Source organism: Aedes albopictus, chromosome 2, assembly GCF_035046485.1.
Source record: "Aedes albopictus strain Foshan chromosome 2, AalbF5, whole genome shotgun sequence".
In the NCBI taxonomy this organism is placed as follows: domain Eukaryota; kingdom Metazoa; phylum Arthropoda; class Insecta; order Diptera; family Culicidae; genus Aedes; species Aedes albopictus.
In genome coordinates this window covers 496,736,466-496,757,685 of record NC_085137.1, presented here as the reverse complement: position 1 = coordinate 496,757,685, position 21,220 = coordinate 496,736,466, and positions in this window count along the sequence as shown.

Sequence of the window (21,220 nt, the reverse complement as noted above, 5' to 3'; positions counted from 1 at the left end):
ACGTTCCACGTACCAACAAGGGTTCACTGCTGCCATACGACAAGAACGTACGATTCGCCTCCCTTGCGGAGCCAGACACCACCAGCCCGGCCAGCTTCATTCGTTCCCACGCTTCTACCGTCACCAGGTTCGCATCCGCGCCTGAATCCACCAACATATCCAACGGTACACCCCCTACGTCGAATTTCAAAATGTTCGAAGAGTTGCCAGAGAAGAACGCATAGTAGACCTTATCGCTTGTAGTATCGGTTGCCTCTCTGACTGCCTCCTGCCCTTCGACACGACGAACTTTCCTGCTAGGCGAGGAAGTTGGGAATTTTCCCGACTTCTTGGTGGCAGCCAGAACTTTGCACTTAGATTCAAAGTGCCCAACCCGATTACAGTGCCGGCATTGCTTTCCCCGAGCTGGACAGGTTTCTGCAGATGAAATATGACCCGATTTACCGCAGTTGAAGCAGACAACGTTGGAAAAACGATTATTCTGACGAGCACCGAATGACTTACTGGAGGACGCATAGGGACGAAATTTCTGCAAGGGCTTCTCTCTGACCTTGAATACCTGTTCTGCTGAACCTGAGGACTGCGGCTTTGATAGAACCTGAATCTGTGAGTCAACTCCCTCTATACTAGATGCAATCTCCTCGATTTCATCAAGTGTTCGGTCTTTCAACAACATACGCCGACGAAGCTCGACGGAAGTACAACCCTCCACAATAACGTCCATGATCATCAACTCCGTCAAGGTCTGCTTCGTTCGTTTTGGATATTTGTCGAATCCACACAATGATGCTTGATGTCGCAGACGAACCTATAACATTACATATTATAATACCCTTAATGAAATCTAATTTTCCTAAATTTATTACCATATAATGAGCAAATTTCTCATTTGGCATCTGCTTCATCTGGCGTAAGTGGTACCTCTCCAAAATATCTTGCTTAACTGGTTGGAAGTAATTGTTGAGCGCCACAATAGCCACATCATAATACTTCTTCTCTGTAGCGACAACTGGAAATCTATTCGCATCCGGAAGGTTGGAAAAAACCTTATCTAACTGTGGCCCTCCAAGGTACAACAATTTGGCCCTTTTCTTATACTGGTCCGTTATTTCGTTGGCATCGAAGTATCGTTCTAAGCCACTTTTCCAGTCGTTCCACTCTCGAAACAACTTGGATTTCTCAATTTCCTCACATCGGAACTGTGGTACCGGTCGCGTATCGGTCATCTGTAAATATTTGTTATAGCGGAACAGCAATTCAACGGATGTCCACAAGTAGAATAATCCTAGGGGAGACCCTCATTCCTAAATTTGAAACTAGGTTTAAATGGACGAGTAACGGCAGTTGGTCGGTCCTTACGCTTATATCTGTGACTTAAATCAAACAAACTGATTCCAATTTTAAATAGATTTTTTGTTTTATTGACAACTAGCAATCGACTTTCTTCGTTCACCCCGTTCATCACGCATCGTTCGCATTTGAGTTAACACTGTCCCACACTGTAACTGGTGGACTCTTCAATCCAATTCGTCCCTTACGAATGTGATTTGTCCTTTGTTCTTAGAGCTTCAAATCGCCCCACACGATTACTGATTGACCCTTCCAACCCAATTCGTCCCTTACGAATATGGTTAGCCCATTCCAACCAAAGCTCCCTAATCGCCCCACACGATTACTGATTGACCCTTTCAATCCAATTCGTCCCTTACGAATATGGTTTGCCCATTACGACCAAAGCTTTTAATCGCCCCACACGATTACTGATTGACCCTTTCAATCAAATTCGTCCCTTACGAATATGGTTTACCCATTACGACCAAAGCTTCTAATCGCCCCACACGATTACTGATTGACCCTTTCAATCCAATTCGTCCCTTACGAATATGGTTTACCCATTACGACCAAAGCTTCTAATCGCCCCACACGATTACTGATTGACCCTTTCAATCCAATTCGTCTCTTACGAATATGGTTTGCCCATTAATCTGTTGAAACAAGTTAATCTTCTTTCTCCCATCTTTCATATATTCTGTTTCTGTGAGATCATCACAACCTTTCATCATTTTCTTGAAGCATAACCAATCCCACAAACAAAATCACAATTCATCTTTGAAGCAACTATATTTTATGAATAATCTTGCTTTGAACCTCAATCAATGAGCCATTTTACGAAGTGACAACAATGTTGATAATGATATTGGTTTGACGCAATGTTGATGATGATATTGGTGGACGCTACATCCTGTCAAAATTCATTCATAAAATCGACTCGTAAAATGGACTATTCAAATCGTAGCATAAATACGTCATCACTTGTCCCCCCCGGGTTGAAGACATCACCTTCGCCACCTTGTCGCCACCACTCATACATATTTCTCAGTTGGATAATCTTTCTCTGTGTAAACGCACCATAACAGCAAACAGCTCGAATTTTCATCACTACCCGACGGCCAGCTGCTTGTTTTTTTTTTCTCTCTGTCGACCGGACCGACCAACCCCGAGACGCCATCTTTCAACCATTCTGAAGCCTGAGTTTATTTCACATATTTCACAACTCTACCGCAATTTACATAAGAAATTTACATACCATTTTCTCCCTCGTCGCCAATTTGTAGTCTTCACGGATAATTCGGATTAATTGCACTGTTGTACTTATTGTATTTCTTTGATATTTTCCGAGCTTCTTTATTCACCTTTTCACAAGTCCACATATCACCTCTCTCTCCCCGTCTCTCCCTCTCTTCGTCCCCTTCCCCCTCTGTCACCCACATCTCGGCGTGTTGCTCAATCCATCACAATGTCTTGTCGATATCCCGTGCTGCCAGATGCTACAACAATGTCTGCCAAACTGGTTTCTTTTCGCTGACTCGTACGCTTGTAAAATCAATATCTGCAAGTTGTGCTCCCGAAATTAGTCTAGTAGCATCCGCCCTTACGAAAACTAGCCTGGTATTCGCCAACGAAGAACTACTCAATATATTTTTTCTCAACGAGGCCGGCAAAATTGCCATCGTGCCGCGGTTCTAATGTTGTTATTGTTAATGACCAGATGAACTTATCCATCACCTTCCGCGCTGTTGTTGCAACTTTTTGATGAAACTTGTGATAGTACTGTGCAGCAACCCATTCGGCTGACAAGCGTTAGATATTGAAACGCATGGTTCTGTTGTTTCTTAAATTCGTGACGTTGGATAATCGCTCTCAAATTTTTGCAACGTCAAGATAATGATCCGAGTCATGACGCCCGAAAAATGCAGCCCTTCGACTAGAACTTGGTCTATCTGGGAGCTAGTATCACCACTCGGGTGTTACTTACCTTACCGGGCAGACTAAGGCCAGAGTGACCTTTACTGTACATAGTAGTCGTCTCCATTCTACTCGATCCATGGCTGTGTGTCTCTAGTTCTCCAGGTTCTTCAAGTCCCGTCTTCCATCTGCACTTCGCCGTAGATGGTACGCAACACCTTCCGTTCGAAAACTCCAAGGGCGCGTTGGTCCTCTGCACGTAGGGTCCATGTTTCGTGCCCATAGAGGACTATAGACGGGTATATCCGTCTAATCAGCGTTTTGTAGATACAGGGGGTGGCCAAAATGTTTGGGATAGGTTAACTTTTTTCTTTCACAAAAAAGTTCAACATGGTGTAACTTTTCATAGAGTGCATCGAATATTCTCAAATTTTGACTGTTTATTAGATTCTACCCCATTACCCCGAATAGGCCATTACCCCGAAAGCCATTACCCCGAATGGGTCATTACCCCGAATGCCACTACCCCGAATAGGCCATTACCCCGAACGCCATTACCCCGAAAACATATTTTTAAATGAGTTATTCTGATGATGGTTTATATATATATTTCGTAAAGGATATTGAAAGAGAAGCCATTGTTGAAAGAAGAAATAATTCAATAACATTACTGACAGCTTCAATACCAGAAGATACTGTTTGAAAGAATAACCTCAAAACAACATAAAGGAGTTATGCGTACTCTAGTGTGCGCAACTTTTCTTTGGGCTGAAAGTCTCTACAATAAAGATGAATCAATCAATCATTCAACTTTTCTTTTTTTTCTCACTCACTCTCGTAAACAAACACGAGAAAGAAACAGATAAAAGAGGGGACATTGTGCCTCTTCCATCTCGATCTTTCTTGAGTATATCAAAGAGAATGAGCGAGAAAAAAGAAAAAGGTGCGCACGTAAGTGAATGCGTGTTAGAGCTGATCTTGCATGAGATACAACAGTCAGCAAAGGTCTGTTAAATACTGGCTGTCAATACTGGCTCATTCGGCCGAAAAGACATTTGGAAAAACTATCACTATGCCAAATGATCAAAAGGCTAGATCAAAATAATACCGATCGAAAAATTGGCCTCGAAAGAACAGCCTATACCTAGAAGAAGGGAAAATCTCTTAAGGATGAATAGACAGTTTGGTAATTAAACTCTGTAACAGTGTAGCTTAAAAAAACAACAACACATTCTTAACAAGAGGAAAAATGTGGTTAATAGGTTGGTCGCCAACAAGGTCTGCATGGTTATAACTAGAAAGAATAGCCTATAAATTAAAGAAGGGCAAATCTCCTATGGGTTCATTCATAAACCACGTAGACCAAATTTCGGTCACCTCAGACCTCTTCTCCTCCCTGTCATATAATTTTGTCCATACAAAAATTTAGAAAATTGTATGGTGCGTAGACTATGGATAGACCCCTTCCTCTGAAACTCTACCTAAGAAAAAAGAAAATCGCGTTAAGTACTGTTCCTTTGAATTCCACTAAGAATTTGCATCCTTTGACAGATACGTATTTCGACCTCAACTGTAAGGTCGTATTCAGTGTCTTGTACTTGACTCGAAGCCGAGTCAAGTACCAGACACTTGAGGTCGAAATACGTATCTGTCAAAGGATGCAAATTCTTAGTGGAATGCCAAGGAACAGTACTTAGTGCGATTTTCTTTTTTCTTACAGATATTCCCCTAACAAGCCCAGGTTAATCATCATCAACTCTACCTAGTTTATGCACGGCTTCTATACAGAAACCTGCAAGGGCCAATAAACCACCAGGCTATCGAACAACTCTGTAACAATATAGGTCGAAAGAATAGTCCAATTTTCAAAGAAGGAAAAACACCAGATAGAATTAATAGATTAGTCGTCAATCAACCCGGTAACGATGTAAATAGAAAGAACAGCCTATAAATTGAAGAAGGGCAAATCTCATATACAATAAGCAGTTCAACTGCCAGTAAACTATGTAAGTGCACCTAGAAAAACAGCCTTTGACGAAAATAAAAGCTACAGTTTAATCGCTAGATAAAAAAAATCCATTTGGTCCAACGATGCTGGATTTACTTTGCAAGTACTGCAAGTACTAAAATCTTGAAAATATTTGAAAACAATTTTAAGGCTTGACGTTCCGGAAACTGATCATCAACTGATACAATTAATTAAAATAAGAAACAAAATATCAGATCATGTTTAAATGTACTAAAATTAATTAATATAATGATCTCAGGTTTTCTTTGAAATACATTTTTCGAAAAAATGTGGCATTCTGGAAAATAGTATAGAACCAATTCATCATAGTAGGGCCACAGCCAATGCATACTGATAGACTCAATCAAGATAATGAGTTTATATGTCAACTGAACCGCTTCATTCTAGCATAGCCATGAACATTGAGGCCGAATAAATTATAGATCGACTGAAGAGCAGGCCTCGGAAGAACAGTCTATCCTCAAGAGAAAAAAATTGGACCAATTTGGCCGCCACTTAATTTTTAATAACTTAATTTGAAAGAACAGCCTATTATTCAAAGAAGAACAAATCCACTATGGAGTTAGTGGTTCGTCTGTAAATAAACTATATAACACTCAAACTCTAAAGAACAGTCTCTGCTTAAAAGAAGGAAAATGTCTATAGATAAATTAACAGGCTGCCAAACAACTCTGCAAAAGTACACTGTTGGACTCTGTAAACTCAAAAGAACAGCCTATTTTTTAAAGAAGGCAAACATTTGAATAAGTTCAGTTTTACCACTATAGGGAAGGGTGGAGAAGAGTATTCATACACTTGTTACTGATTAGCGTTTTCTAACTTATAACCATCAACTTCTAATCGGCCATCACTTTTTTGGTGATCTCCTGGATGATTGGGGGTAATGGCCCATTCGGGGTTGTGGCTTTCGGGGTAATGACCCATTCGGGGTAGTGGCTTTCGGGGTAATGGCTTTCGGGGTAGTGGCGTTCGGGGTAATGGCGTTCGGGGTAGTGGGGTGGAGCCGTTTATTAACCTGTTATATGTGTATTAGTGGTACAAATTTGAGCTCGATTGGTTAATCTTTCGCGAAGTTATAACCGATCTGGTAAAACACTATTTTTAAGACTATCAATTTTTGAACTGTCATATCTCGGAGACCGGTAAACCGAATTAAATGAAATTTTGAGCGATTATCAACAATATAATAGTGCTTGAAAATTCATCAGAACATATACAGTACTGGCCAAAATTATAGGCAATGCTCATGATACTATGTTTTGGTTGATAAATCTCCCTTTGAGATATCTTTATTCAAATGCAATTATTTTAGTATTATTGTCTATTAACTACATATTAAAAATACAACGTTTTTTACTCCAAACGATTATCAACATAGAAAAACTAATTAAAATCTTGAAATTGGTCAAAAAGTGTCTGGCCAAAATTATAGGCACTATGTTGGCCTACTAAAGAAAGTATGATGTCCTATCTCAGAAACTTTTTATCATCGAGGTTATAATACTTTCACGAGCCTTAAATATTCTTTTAGCACGGTTTGGAATCGGGATCATAAGTTTATGCCATTGGCGTTTGGTGAATTTCGAACAAATATCCATGAAAGCTACAACGAATACCTGGCGATTTTTAGTTTGATAGTTTTACAACTGCTGATCAATATACTTCAAGTGTTCTGAATACGATTGTTGTCTAGGCTAGTTGACGATCAAGCTAGGACAGAAATTCCATGGCTTTGAAACCAATCAATTGATATTTCACCTTGTGATATGAAGCATTCTCTTCATGGAAATACCAGTTATCATCATTATAACTGAAGTTCTCATCAAAGTGTTTATCCTAGACAACAGATATAGTTTTGATATATTGTTTGGCATTCAGCATACCCCCAGATGATATCAGGGGATCAATATCTTTAAAACAAAATCATCCCCACAGACTGTTACTACCCCAGCCCCTTGCAGTCGTGTTTGGATGCTGAATAGCATATTGCGTTATTCTACTCTCCACCTTACAGACACTCCATATTCCAGTAAATTTCTTCAAAAAGGATAAAATCACTGAATACAGCATGGTACCGTTGTATTTGGCTCCTATGGGCATGTTTTTGGCACCCTTCGAGGCGTTCTTAATTTACTTGTTGTCTTAGACTGAAAACCGCTTTTTTGAGTAGCTGTATAACTAACAACGGAAAGTGGGACTGGATACTAAAAGTGTGTGAGACTTCAATAGAAACTGGACTGCCGGTTTCATAGAAAGATAGATTGAATTCCATTAGGTATATCAGAAACAGAAACATTTCCAATGTCCACGAGAAATATCTCAATAAGAACTTTAGTCGTAATGATGGTTACAGGTATTTTGAACAAGCCAACGCTTCATTTCACAATTCAAAATTAATCAATTTCAATGCCATACAACAAAACTTACCCATTACAATACCAGGGAGTTCATATTCTGGATGGCTTGCCCACTAACCTACACTTAAAACCTTTTGGAAACGTATGGAGGACATTTATTATTAACTGCAAATTTATAAACTAGAAATCACAAGTATCTCGAGATAGCTATCATTGACATTTGATAAAATACACCCAAAATCAAACTTACAAACCAATGATCTCGATTCTAAACAATACTAACACCTCTGCTAAACATAATATTGAAGGATCCTGGTGATGTTATTACTAATGTCTGAGATAGAACATCAAACTTTTTTAGGAAGGTCGATAAAGTGCCTATAATTTTGGCCAGACAATTTTCGACCATATTCAAGATTTGAATTCTTTCTCCTTCGTTAAGTTTTGCTTGATGTTTGAAACAATGCAATTTTATTTCGTGATCAATAAACACTTATATTCGAATAATGGCATTTGAGTTAAGCTAACCTGAAGAAAGGTATATCGAACTATGCATCGTATCATCATCACTGCCTATAATTTTGGCCAGTACTGTATACTTTTCAAACTTAGAAAAAAGTTATGATGGTTTGACATTTTCATCCATTTAGAGGAAAATGAGTCAAATTTACTATACTGTACAAAAATTACTAAATGTATTCTTTCTTTAATCCAAATAGGCTCTAATATATATTTTTATAGATATCTTATGAACAGAAGTAGAAAATCTTTGGATATCAAAAATAAAATTTTATGACATTGATGTAAAAAAATGCATTTTATCGAAAAAGATCCAAAAAGTGTCAATCCATCATCCATCATAACTTTTTTCAACGTTTAAAAAGTACCCATGTTTTAAATGATTTTCAAGCATGGATATATTTTGGATAAAAATTCAAAATTTCATTAAATTCGGTTCACTGGTCTCCGAGATATGACAGCTCATAAACTATTATTGTTATTATTGTTTATTTTAACTTGAAATTTAGAAAGAGGGAAAAACCCCTTTGAGTGATTTCGGCATTTCAAAAACGAAATATTTCTCAAAGAGGCACAAAACCTCTTTTTTTTCAAATAACATTACAAAAATAACTTAAAACTAAAGGCTCACACGGCAATGAACCATAACGGAGCCGCTATCTTGAAAGAGGACAGCATGCCAAATCGTAAAACGAGTCTCCGGAAATCCAGAAATCCTAATGGGTGAGGGGGAGTGGTCAGGGGGTCCTCAGAAACGAATCTTCAAGGCTGAAAATAAAGAATACCAAAAAAAGGGGAACAGTATCAAACAAAATAGGCAATCTCATTTAGAAATTTGAACAAAAGTTTCAATACATGTTCATTTTTTAAGCCCAAAATATCCCGTATAGATACAGGAATTGAAAAACCTGCTGCAATTAGGCTATCAAATAATATCTTCCTCGGCGCAATAAATCGAGAACAATTAATTATAATGTGATCAATGTCTTCATACGATAAGCCACATTCGCATAAGTTTGAATCTACAATGTTGATACGATACAAATGACTACTACAAATATAATGATTGGATATCAATCTCGAAAAAGCACAAATGAAATTTCTACTCCCAGATACATTTTTAAACCAAGGAAAATGATTCACCTTGGGACATATTGAATGACACCATCGCCCTTTATCACTAGAATTCCAATTGATTTGCCAAGCATTTAGAGAATAATTTCTCAGATTGGGAAAATATTCAGAAGGAAATATATCACGATGATAAATTTGTCCACGCATAACCCCAAATTTTGCCAATAAATCCGCCTGTTCATTGCCATAAATATTACAATGAGCAGGAACCCAAACAAGTTTAATAACATATCCTTTATACAGGTCGGACTCGATTATCCGGGGGTTCAATTAACCGGGGGCCCGATTATCCGGGGCTCGATTATCCGGCAAAAATGGCTCGATTATCCGGGGAATAGTTTGTTTATGCTTTATTTACAAGATTTAAGATTATAATATGACAAAAAATGTGTTAAACATCAAATACAACGCCTGAAAATTGGATTTAACCTATTTGAAAATTGTTTTTGTTTTTTTCACATTTTTCAGCTAAAATTTCATTTTCAAAAAAACATGGTTATAGTAATACCTGACGTTAAGTTTAGGCACTACAACGTCATGTATGTTAGCTTCTATGTTTAGCGAACAGTTTTTGATTGAAGAACATCAAAAATAAAAGAAAAGAAGCATGGCTCGATTATCCGGGTGATTCGATTATCCGGGGTGAAATAATTTTGGAGTCACCCGGATAATCGAGTCCGACCTGTAATGCAAATCAAACAATATTTTTTTCAACATCAACAAGATATGATGTGATTTGAAATTGAATTTGATAGCATTCAAAGCACTCAGACAACTGAAACTGTCAGACCATATTATACAAAAATTGGGCGGACAATCTTTGATCATGTTACAAGTAAAATACAAAGCAATGAGTTCTGCTATGAAAACAGAACACGGAGATTGTAATTTATAAAAATGAGCTGAAAATAAGTTATATATTCCAAAACCTGCGGTGCCATCAATTAGAGAGCCATCTGTAAAATACATTTGTGTAGGGTTGAATCCATCAAATTTACGTTTAAATAGTAAATTTGCAAATTTCGAATGTTCAAGCTTTGGTATTTGTCGCAATTCATAAAATAAGGACAAGTCAATTAATGGTTCATATGTATGTATGTTTAATTTGAAATCATAAAACCCATTCGAATGCACATGTAAAAGATCTTGATTTGAACAATGAATAAAGGAATCCAATATTCTATTAGTAGGATTAATTTGGTATAACGACTCCAAAGTGCTTATGATTTGATGATTATTTGCAAAACAATTTATCAAAAATTTGCAATTTAGCTCCTGAAAACGAATTTTCAGTGGGATAATACCAGAAAGAACTTCAACAGATTGAGTATGAGTGGAATTCATAAGTTTTAAACAAATTCTCAAACAACGGTATTGTATTTTTTCAAGTTTGGAAAAATGAGTTTGCGCAGTACTTCCAAAAGTAAAGCAGCCATATTCCATTACTGAACGAATAGTGGTTTTATATAGTGTTATCAAATCAGAAGGATTTGCACCCCACCATGTACCTGTAATTGTACGAAGAAAATTAATTCTTCTTGAACACACTTTTTGTATGTATATAATATGAGTGTTCCAATTTAATTTAGAATCAAACCAAATACCAAGATATTTATACTCATCAATTTGTTCTATTTCAAGTCCATTGAGAAATAAATTGATGCTTATGGGCGAATGTTTTCTAGAAAATAAAATAAATTTTGTTTTTTTTTAACTGAAAATGTAAATCCATTTTCATGAGCCCACATATCCAAATTATCCAAGGCACATTGCATAAAATGTTCAATAACATCTCTACTTTTTCCACGTATGGAAAGAACATTATCATCGGCGAATTGAAGCAAATAACAACCATTAGGAATAATGGATGCCATGTCACTAGTGAATAGATTGTATAAAAATGGACTCAAACATGATCCCTGTGGAAGGCCAAAGTAACTATAACGTATTATTTTGGGAGAATTATTATGGAAAAAATGCATAATTTTGAATGAGAATAAATTATACAAAAAATTTGAAATTATGCTTGGAATTTTCAAATTATTCATTTTACTGAACAACAAATCGATTAGAACAGAATAAGCTCCAGAGACATCCAGAAAAGTAGAAACTACATCTTGTTTTTGGTTAAATGCAAGTTGAACTTGCGTAGCTAAAAGCGAAACACAGTCACGCGTACCACGACCCCGTCTAAATCCAAATTGAGAAGGAGAAAAAATGTTGTTTTCTTCAGCCCAAAATTCAAGGTGATTTAAGATCATTCGCTCCATTAGTTTGCGTAAACACGATAACAAACTGATAGGTCTTCTACTGTCAGCTGATGAAGGATCTCTACCAGGTTTAAGAATACTTATTACTTTGATGAAGCGCCATTCGCGAGGAATAATATTTTGAAGTAAGAAGCTGTTATAAATCGAAAGTAAATGAAGTTTTCCTTCATCAGGCAACATTTTTAAAACAACAAATTTTATGTTATCAATACCTGGAGCTGTATTTTTGGTAATAGATAATGCCAAATTAAACTCAGCCAAAGAGAATGGATTACAAAGCTCAGGGAAATAATTAAATGATTTTGTTTTATAATTTTTAGAAGGAGCAACAAAGTCGGGACATATTTTTGAAGCAAAATTTTCAATCCATTCTTCTGAATATTCTAGAACAGTTGGAACACTAGAATTATAATTTCTTAAATTTCGTGCTACAGACCACAAAGTGGACAATGAAGTATCACTGTCCAGATTTTCTACAAAATTTTTCCAATAATTTCTCTTTTTGAATTTAGTAAGCCTGGTAAACTGAGCTTCAGCTTTACGATACAGTAAGTAACTATCTCTGGAGCCTGATCTACGAAAATGTTTAAAAGCGTTGGATTTATTTTTCAATGCATTGGAACACTCATTATCCCACCAAAAAGAAGGATGCTGTCTTCTAAGAGTACTCGAAACATTTTTTTTAGTTTGAGATTTACGCAAACTATCAATTAATAATTTTGAAAAACTATTATAACTGTCTATTGGTGAATCCGAATCCACACTGTTAATAACATAAATAGATATTAAATCAGAAAACTTTATCCAGTTTACATTTTTGCACAAATCATAAACACATGTTTCGTTAATAAGTTTATTTTGAATGGGAATATGCATTCGAATCAAAATAGGTAAATGATCACTACCATTTGGATCATTGATAGTTGACCAAGAAGATTGCAAAGTCAAATTATTCGAGCAAAGTGATAAATCAATGCACGAATGATTACTAGGAGGCACAGCAACCCTAGTAAATGAACCATCATTGAGAATATTTAAGTTGAATTCATCAATCAAATCCATAATTAATGAACCTCTTCCATCAATTTTGTCACTACCCCAAGCAAAGTTATGGGCATTGAAATCACCTAATATATAAAATGGAGTAGGAATTTGTTGCAATATATCTCTAATTTGATCCAAAGAAAAACTAACACTTGGAGGGATATATAAACAAACAATAGAAAAATTACATTTTCCTTTTTTAATCGAAACAGCAATAAATTCAATCTGTGATTGAACTTGCAATGTTAAATCCAAGTATTTAAATTCAATATCATTCCGAATCCCAATCAAAACCCCTCCAAATGCAATTTCCCTGTCATTACGAATTATATTGTAATTTGGAATACGAAAAAATTTAGAAGGCACTAACCATGTTTCATTTAAACAAAATATGTCTACATCATAATTTGCTAACAATGCTTTTAATCTATCAATTTTTGGAATAACACTACGGCAATTCCATTGTAGAATATGAAGCTCATCTTTGTTACTTTTGGAAGCCATTACGATGAGAAAAAGGAAGAAATAAGGGGTCCAAATGTATTCAGTTTTTCCAAAAGAGAAGCCAAAAAGGGTAAAATCAATTTGATAATTTTTTTCCAAAATTCACTCATTCCCAAAAAATCGACTAACTCCTCCAAAATTCCCAAAATAGAATTATTAGTGTTTTCATTAGAAGAACTGTTCGAAGTTTGATCATTATTGTTTGGAATTTGATCAGATTCAATTTTTCTAAAACCTGGAATATTTTTAGTAGAAACGGAAGCACTAAGAGGAGGAAAATTTACATCAAAAGAAGTAGATGGTTGAGGTTCAGAATAATTATGTTGATTACTAGATGATTTATTCAATGTTTTTTTCCTTTTAATAGGAGGTTTATAAACGAAATTGTTTGAATTAACAGATGATCCAACCTCATCATCTGGTAAAATTTCAAATGAATTGGGAGTAGAAATGTCATTCGATTTTGTTATTTCAGCATACGAAACATGATTTTTGTTCCTAATTTTTTGATTAAATTTTGTTTGTTTTTCAATATAAACAACACATTCTTTTAAAGAATTGTGTTTTTGTTTACAATAAATGCATTTATCCGACTGTTTGTCACAATCAGATGTGGAATGCGCTTCCCCACATTTTGAACATTTTTGTTTGTTTGAACAAAAATTGGAAGTGTGTCCAAAAAGAAGACATCGATCACAGTGCATGAGCTTTGGATAATAAAGTCTCACGCTAAAAATTACTTCATTTATTTTTACATAGTCCGGAAGTACAGATCCAGAAAATGTTATTTTAATACAATCCGAATGTTCATATTTTGAACTATGTCCGTCAAAAGTTAATTTTGACAAACGAACACAATCCAAAACTCCAACTGGAGAGATGGATTGGTTCTTAAAAAAGCCTGAGCCATGATTAATTACATCCTCACAATCCAAAAATTCATCATATATAATTCCATTTATTTCGCATGCATCACATGGCGCGTACACACGATAGGAATTGGCAAAAAGTTTGGACTCTAGAAGAGCATTGGCTTCATCTCGAGATCCAAAAACCACACGTAATTTGTCCAAAGCAATTTTTTTGATTTCCTTGACGGATTTGTATTTTTTATAAACCTCAGAGGAGATCAGTAAAACGTTAATGGGTCTTTCCTTTTTACGGAAGAAAACAACAAAAGGGCCCTTAAAATTGGATGGGTGAACTTTCACACGAAAGGGTTTCACCAACGAAAAGGTTTCGGCTAATATTATGTTTTCTTTTGACCCCCCCCTCACTATCATCAGTTTCCATAATGAAATCTTAACAAGCACTCAATTAAACAGAATTGTTGTGAAATAAAACTATAAGCTACAGTAAAGATTAAAAAACTAAAAAAAATAAAAAGTATACTTATGGTTTTGGGTAACACTCCAAAGTAAACTGACGACTAAATCTTCAACTTGCAACGAAATTCACGGTACAAATCCACCCAAATGCAATCCGCACAAATCTGCCCAAACGCAATCCTCACAAAGTATGCTTGAAAGCTGCTACTCCTCTCCTGTATCTGCACAATAGTCCAAACTTGAAAATTGCTTCAATCGTCTTTGATTTCAATCCTCGAAAACCTGCAATAGGAAAAAAAAATATTTAAAGCGCAGGAAAATCTGTCAAGTAGAAAAAGACCGTCTAGCCTGGTCAAGGCCTACTTACCGAGTATGAGCTCATAAACTAGTAGTCTAAAAAATAGTGTTTTACCAGAACGGTTATAACTTCGCGAAAGATTAACCAATCGAGCTTAAATTTGTACCAATGATGCACATATGTATAATAGGTTGACAAACAGTCAAAATTTGAGAATATTTGATGCACTCCATAAAAAGTTACAGCATGTTGAACTTTTTTGTGAGAGAAAAAAAAGTTGCCTATCCCAAACATTTTGGCCATCCCCTGTAGTTTACTTCGTGTTACGGCGAACTTTATTCGATCGTAGAGTTCTGCGGAGTCCAAAGTAAGCACGATTTCCTGCCACAGTGCGTCTCTGTATTTCTCTGCACCATGGTGTCGTTGTCGGCGGCCAAGTACACGAATTCTTCCCGATCTCCGTATCCACTGATCCCGATGATGTCCTCGCTGCCACACTGCTATATATAAATTGCATAGAAAATAGCCCGTTTTGATTTACTCCAAACAAGGCTTCATAATTGTGTCAGAAACCTTACCCAACTTCATCTTGCTGCAAAAGCTTGTGAAACGTCAAACGCAACAATGTTTGTATTGAACAAGCTGTGTGGTTGCGCCAACAAGTTCTTTGTCACAGCTTCTAGCTGAAAGAGTGTTCTTTAACCCTTTATAAGGCAGTGGCAACTATATTGCCACCTACTGTATTTATTTTTTTCGGTTTTATAACAATTTATTTCGAACTTTTTTTTTGGTTTACGCAAAATTGGGATTACTAACAACGCCTGGTATTTTTTTGGTACTAAACAAAGCTTAACCAACAATTTGGGAGCCATTTGTAGTCTCAAAAATGGCTAAATTTGACCGCGCCAAGAAAGTTAGCTCAAACTTATTGTAAAACTATAGATTTGCAAAATATTTTAAGAAATAATCAAATTATGAGTTTATATGAGCTGAATTACACAGTTTATATGATGGGTTAAGCCATAATCCACTCTAAAATCTCGTTTCCGGCTTTTTGTCGAATTCCAAAGAAGAAAAGTACCGTAAACGGGCAGTGGCAAGAATATTGCCACCAGCGCTGGTGGCCTAAACGGGCAGTGGCAACTATATTGCCACCTCAAAAAATCGTTTTTGGGGTAAACGGGCAGTGGCAACTATATTGCCACCTAGATTTTTGAGAGCTTCTTTCAAACAAAAATCGTTTTGTACATGTTATCATGTATATAATTATTTCCATAATAGTATGCGTTGACAACTCTTCTAGTTTTCTCGGCCTTATAAAGGGTTAAACAGCTACGAAGCGCTGCTGTTTTGTGTATTTGGCAACATTACAAAACATACTGTATAAAAGCAGCTGTTGTATTGGTGGGACTTTTATTCGATTTGCACATCTTCCGGCAAATCTCCGGCATTGAATTAAAGTGCAATAAAAGCAACCCAAATAATTTTAAAGCACAGAGATGGATAGCTGTAAAGTATTTGTGTAGTAGCTATATATCCCGCTTAAAGTTTGTTTTGACAAACATCCGACAAGCCGACAGTTTCTTTATCACAGCTTCTAGCTGTAAGGGAGACTGGGGAGACTTGATCCCTTTTTCTAAATTTACCTGAAACTTGAGGAAAAAACACAAAACTTGATCCGATTTCCGTACAAAATGGCAGGTAAACATCTATTGCAAGTTAATACACAACAAAGCCCTTTGAGTTATTGTCAAAGTTTTCAAAATTGTGTTTTTATGGAGGCATGTCTTATGATGTATTTTTCAAAAATGGGTGACACTCGATCCCCCTTTGAGCACATGATTTATTTAAAGGGAAAATAATTCCAGAGTCTTCCTATTCATTTTTTTTTCGAGTTTTCTTGTATTTTCGATGAATATGGAGTGTTTGAAATTGTAAGATTTCCTTCAATTTTTAAGGATATGCCGTATTTTCAAAAGAGATTGTCTTGTCAGAGAAATGTCTTAAAAATATCTGGAAATTTTTTAGAGAAACCCCTACACAAATTTCAGAAGGAGATCTCTGGTGAAATACGGGAAGGAATCCTAGAATAAGTCCCAAAACAATCGTTTGAGGTAGCACTTGAAGCATTCCATGGGGAGTTTTTATCAGAATCGAAAACTTTTTGGAAGAAACCCTGAAAGACTTTTTAAAGGAGCACACATACGTTTTAGCACATCATTTTTACCTTCAATTTGCTATAACTTAGTCAAATCTTAACCGATTTTAATTCACTAGGCTCGGTTGGATCGGGATTTTTTCCTAGTTTTGATGGTCCAAGGATGGATTGGATTGGCCAAGTGGTTCCGGAGATATTCCGGATTCCGTTGGGGTAATAGATTATCTTGGACCAGAGAACTCTAGAATTTGTCATCAACTTGATGGTTTTCGCATTATTTCTATACTGCTGCTAAAAGTTAAATTGATTCACCTTCACGAGTAGTAAAAGCGAATAAATACAATATTTCATGGTTTTTCTACGATTTATCATCCCGTCAGGAACCGTTCCCGTCCTCCAGCTGGTGTTCCCGTTGAAAGATTCCCGTTTCGATAGCATTAAGCGGACACCATACAGGATCAACCAAACCAGGAAGCCGCAAATAAATATCATGGGAAAGGGCCCTCGAAACGATTGCTACCCGGAAAAGTAAACATGCAGGCAGGAGAGGCAGTGAGAAGCTGGAGTAGTGAGTTAAATTGAACTGCCGTGTGCAGCATAGTTGTCCCATGTTCTATGGGAATCCCTATCAACATGGGACAACTATGCAAGTGATGTATCGGTGAATAGACATTGATGTTGACATGCTACAAATAATAAAAAACATATTTTAGAAATGAAATTATTTTCCGCATTTTTAAAATGTGATCTAAAAATTTGTAAGTTTGCGTTTTTCTGTGAAACAATTTGTTATTTCTTAGTAACTGTTTTTACAGGTAAACGGTTTTCATTGAAATTTGCAATTTATTTCATTGTAAATCGATATGAAAGCTGTTTGTTTGCGAAAGTAGTTACTAAAAATATCAAGTTGATTGAATTTAAATCTAGAATTGTAAAATAATATTTGAACAATATGGTATATGGTTCATTCTTGCATATTGCACAATAAAGAACTGTTCTTTAACTGTTTGCTTATCAGTGATCTGAGCAAAAAATGGATAGTATGTAGACCTTTTGACAAACTGTAAACGAAAATGTTTGTTCGAGAAAATGGGCGATTTTTTATTGTAACATAACTTAACCGCCTATTCCCCATACTGTTTTTTGGTCGATAACCGTCTGCCACACTGTTTAAACCGTTTATGGTACTGTTGGCTTATTGTTGCTTTGGATGTTCTACCACACTATTGAGCTATTGTTGTAAAAAGTTGCGAACAGTATGGTGAACAGTACAAGTATGGTTCGTGATTATGCGGGGTATCCTACGTTAGAATTATGTCTGTGGTGCAGCAGCACAATTTTTGAGCAAAAAAACAGCAGCCACTAAACGCGAAACCAAAATGTTTTTTTTTTATTTTTCTTTTGGCAGCATGACGGCGGCGATGGGATAGTCGGTATGAAAAGAAAAATTACTCACAAATACTGATGTATACCACTATTTGTCAAACTGTTGAATAAGGGTGCAACAGTATGAATCTCATATGTATGAGTGTGCTGCGCAACGAGAAGCTTGAACAGCTTGACAAAAGGTGCTCTTACAGTAAAATAATGTTTCATGGGCTACCATCCTCATATCATTTGACAATGTGCAGACACTATCATATATTGTTACTGATTGACATGGATTACTAATACTGTTTTTGATAGTTTGAAACATCTGGCTTTATATTGTTCAACAAAAAAGCGACAGTATGTGATAAGTTAACTCCAACTGTTAGATGACATTTACTGTTTGGAACTTAAGAAAAACTGTGTTTTTCTATGCGGGTAGGCTATTTATGCTACAAAAACTCGGTAAAATGTTTCGACAATATCCGGAAGCATTCATGAACTCTCTGGGAACCACCTGGCCACGATACAGATTCCTCGCCCCCAGGGAAGTGACCAATTACAGACCTGAATCAAACCCTAACGTGCGACCTATCAAACTTCATGAATTTTCAGTGCCAGCTCGTTGGTGACCATTACAAGGGTGTGGAACAACTTGGCCATGTTCCGGACTAGAGGCCATGCCCCCGGGGAAGTGGCCACTTACCGACATGAAACAAACCCATGCATGCGACCTATCAAAGTTCTTGAATTTTCAGTGCCAACTCTTTGGTGACCATTGCAAAGTTTACCTTTTTTGATGGAACCATTTGGTCATGCTCCCTACTAGAGGCCATGCCCCCAGGGAAGTGGTCACTAACCGACCAGAGCCAAACCAAAGCGTGCGACCTATCAAACTTCATGAATTTTTAGTGCCAGCTCGTTGGTGATCGTTACAAGGATGAGCCTTCTTTGTTGAACCACTTGACCATGTTCCGGAGTATAGGCAATGCCTCCAGGGAAGTGGCCAATTACCGACATGAAACAAACCCTAGCACGCGACCTATCATAGTTCGGCACCAACATTTCAAAAGGGCGTAACTGCATTTTGAAACAAACCACTTTTTCACATCTGTGGGTCATATTTTAAGTTTCCCACGAATTTCACAAACATTACTAGACAGAGAAATTGCTCTTCTTTCCTGTACTGGCGGTGATTTGCATGGCGGCATTGAAATACGATCCACAGATGTGAAAGAGGGATTTGTTTCAAAATGCAGTTACGCCCTTTTGAAATGTTGGTGCCGAGTTCTTGAATTTCCAGTGCCAGATCGTTGGTGACCATTACAAGGATGACCTTTCTATGTGGAACAACTTGGCCATGTTGCAGACTAGGAGCATTCATGCTGAAAAACTCCTACAGGAACAACTTGGAGAAAAAAATCTCAAGATATATTCCTATAAGAATCGAAAAACGAATTTAAGACGGAATTTATGGATAAATCCCTGAACATATCCGTTGATGAACTCATCTTGTACGAGTTATTGGAAAAAAATTGAGAAAGAATTTCTGGATGACTTTTTGGGGAATTTCCTGGCCCCTGTATGCATACCTCTCAAAATATCTTAGAGTTCTAATACAAAACGCTGGTGAAATTCCTCTAAAAATCTCTAGAGGAATTCCTGGAGGAATGCCTGGAGGGATTTCTGGTAGAATGCCTAGGGGATTCCTGAAGAAATGCCTGGAACTTCAGAGCAATCTTTCAAGAGGTCCTACATGAATCCCTGGAGGAAATTCCTGGACGAGTTTCTGTAGAAATATCTGGAAAATGTCCTAGAAGAATTTTTCAATGCATCCATGAAGGATTTCCTGGTAAAATTCCTCGAGGATTTGCTTTGGGAAATTCTGAAGGAATGACTGGAGAAATCCCTGCAAGAATCCTAGGAGAAATCTCTAGAGGAGAAATTTGAGGAGATGATTTTCTGGAGAAATCCCCAGAGGAAGCACTGCAGAGATCGCAGAAGGAATTCTTGAAAAAAAAAACCTGAAGGGATTCCTAGAGAAATTCCTGGAGGAGTCCCTGGAGGTATTCCTGGGTTGAAACCTGAAAGAATCCCTAAAGGAATGCCTGGAGGTATACCTGGAAGAATTCTTTGAGGAATTCCTGAAGGAGTCCCTGGAGGAATTCTTGAAGAAATTGGTATTGGAATGCCTGTAGGAATTCCTGGTGGAATCCCTGAAGCAATTTCTGGATGAATGCTTGAAAGAATCCCTGGAGGAATTCCTGAAGGAATTCCTAAATAAGTTCTGGGAGGAATTCCCGTAAGATTCGCTGGAGAAAGCGGAGGAATCTCTGCCTGGAAGATTTCCTGGAGAAATGCCTGGAGGAATTGTCGGAGGAATACTTGGAGAAATTTCTGGAGACATTCCTGAAGGAGTTTTTGGAGGAATCTCTATAGGAATCCCTGGAGGAATTACTGGAGGGATATCTAGAGGAACTTCTGGAGAAATCTTTACAGCAATTACTGGGGGAATCGCAGAAGGAATTTCTGAAGTAATCCCAGGAGGATTTTCTGAAGAAATGCCAGGAGGAAGTACTGAAGAAATTGCAGGAGTTTTTGGATAAATCCTGACTCATCGTTCGTGGATGAACCACCAACACCGTCGGTGGGCGAACTCCTAGAGGAATCCCTGTAGCAGTTCCTGAAGGAATTCCAAAAGAAACCCCAAGATGAATCCCGCAAGCAATTTCACGACGAATTTCTAAGGGAGTCCCTTAACAATTCCTGTAGGAATTTTGTGCAACATTTTGAAGGAAATTCTGGATTAATTTTTGAATAATATCTGGTAAAATGCAGAAACACTTCTAATAATTCAAAATGCAATTATTGGAACAATCCCTAGCAGAATTCTTTGTAGTAATATATAGAGAAATCCCTGAAAAAATCACACCTACACACGTTCACTTGTCAATCGCTGTCCTTA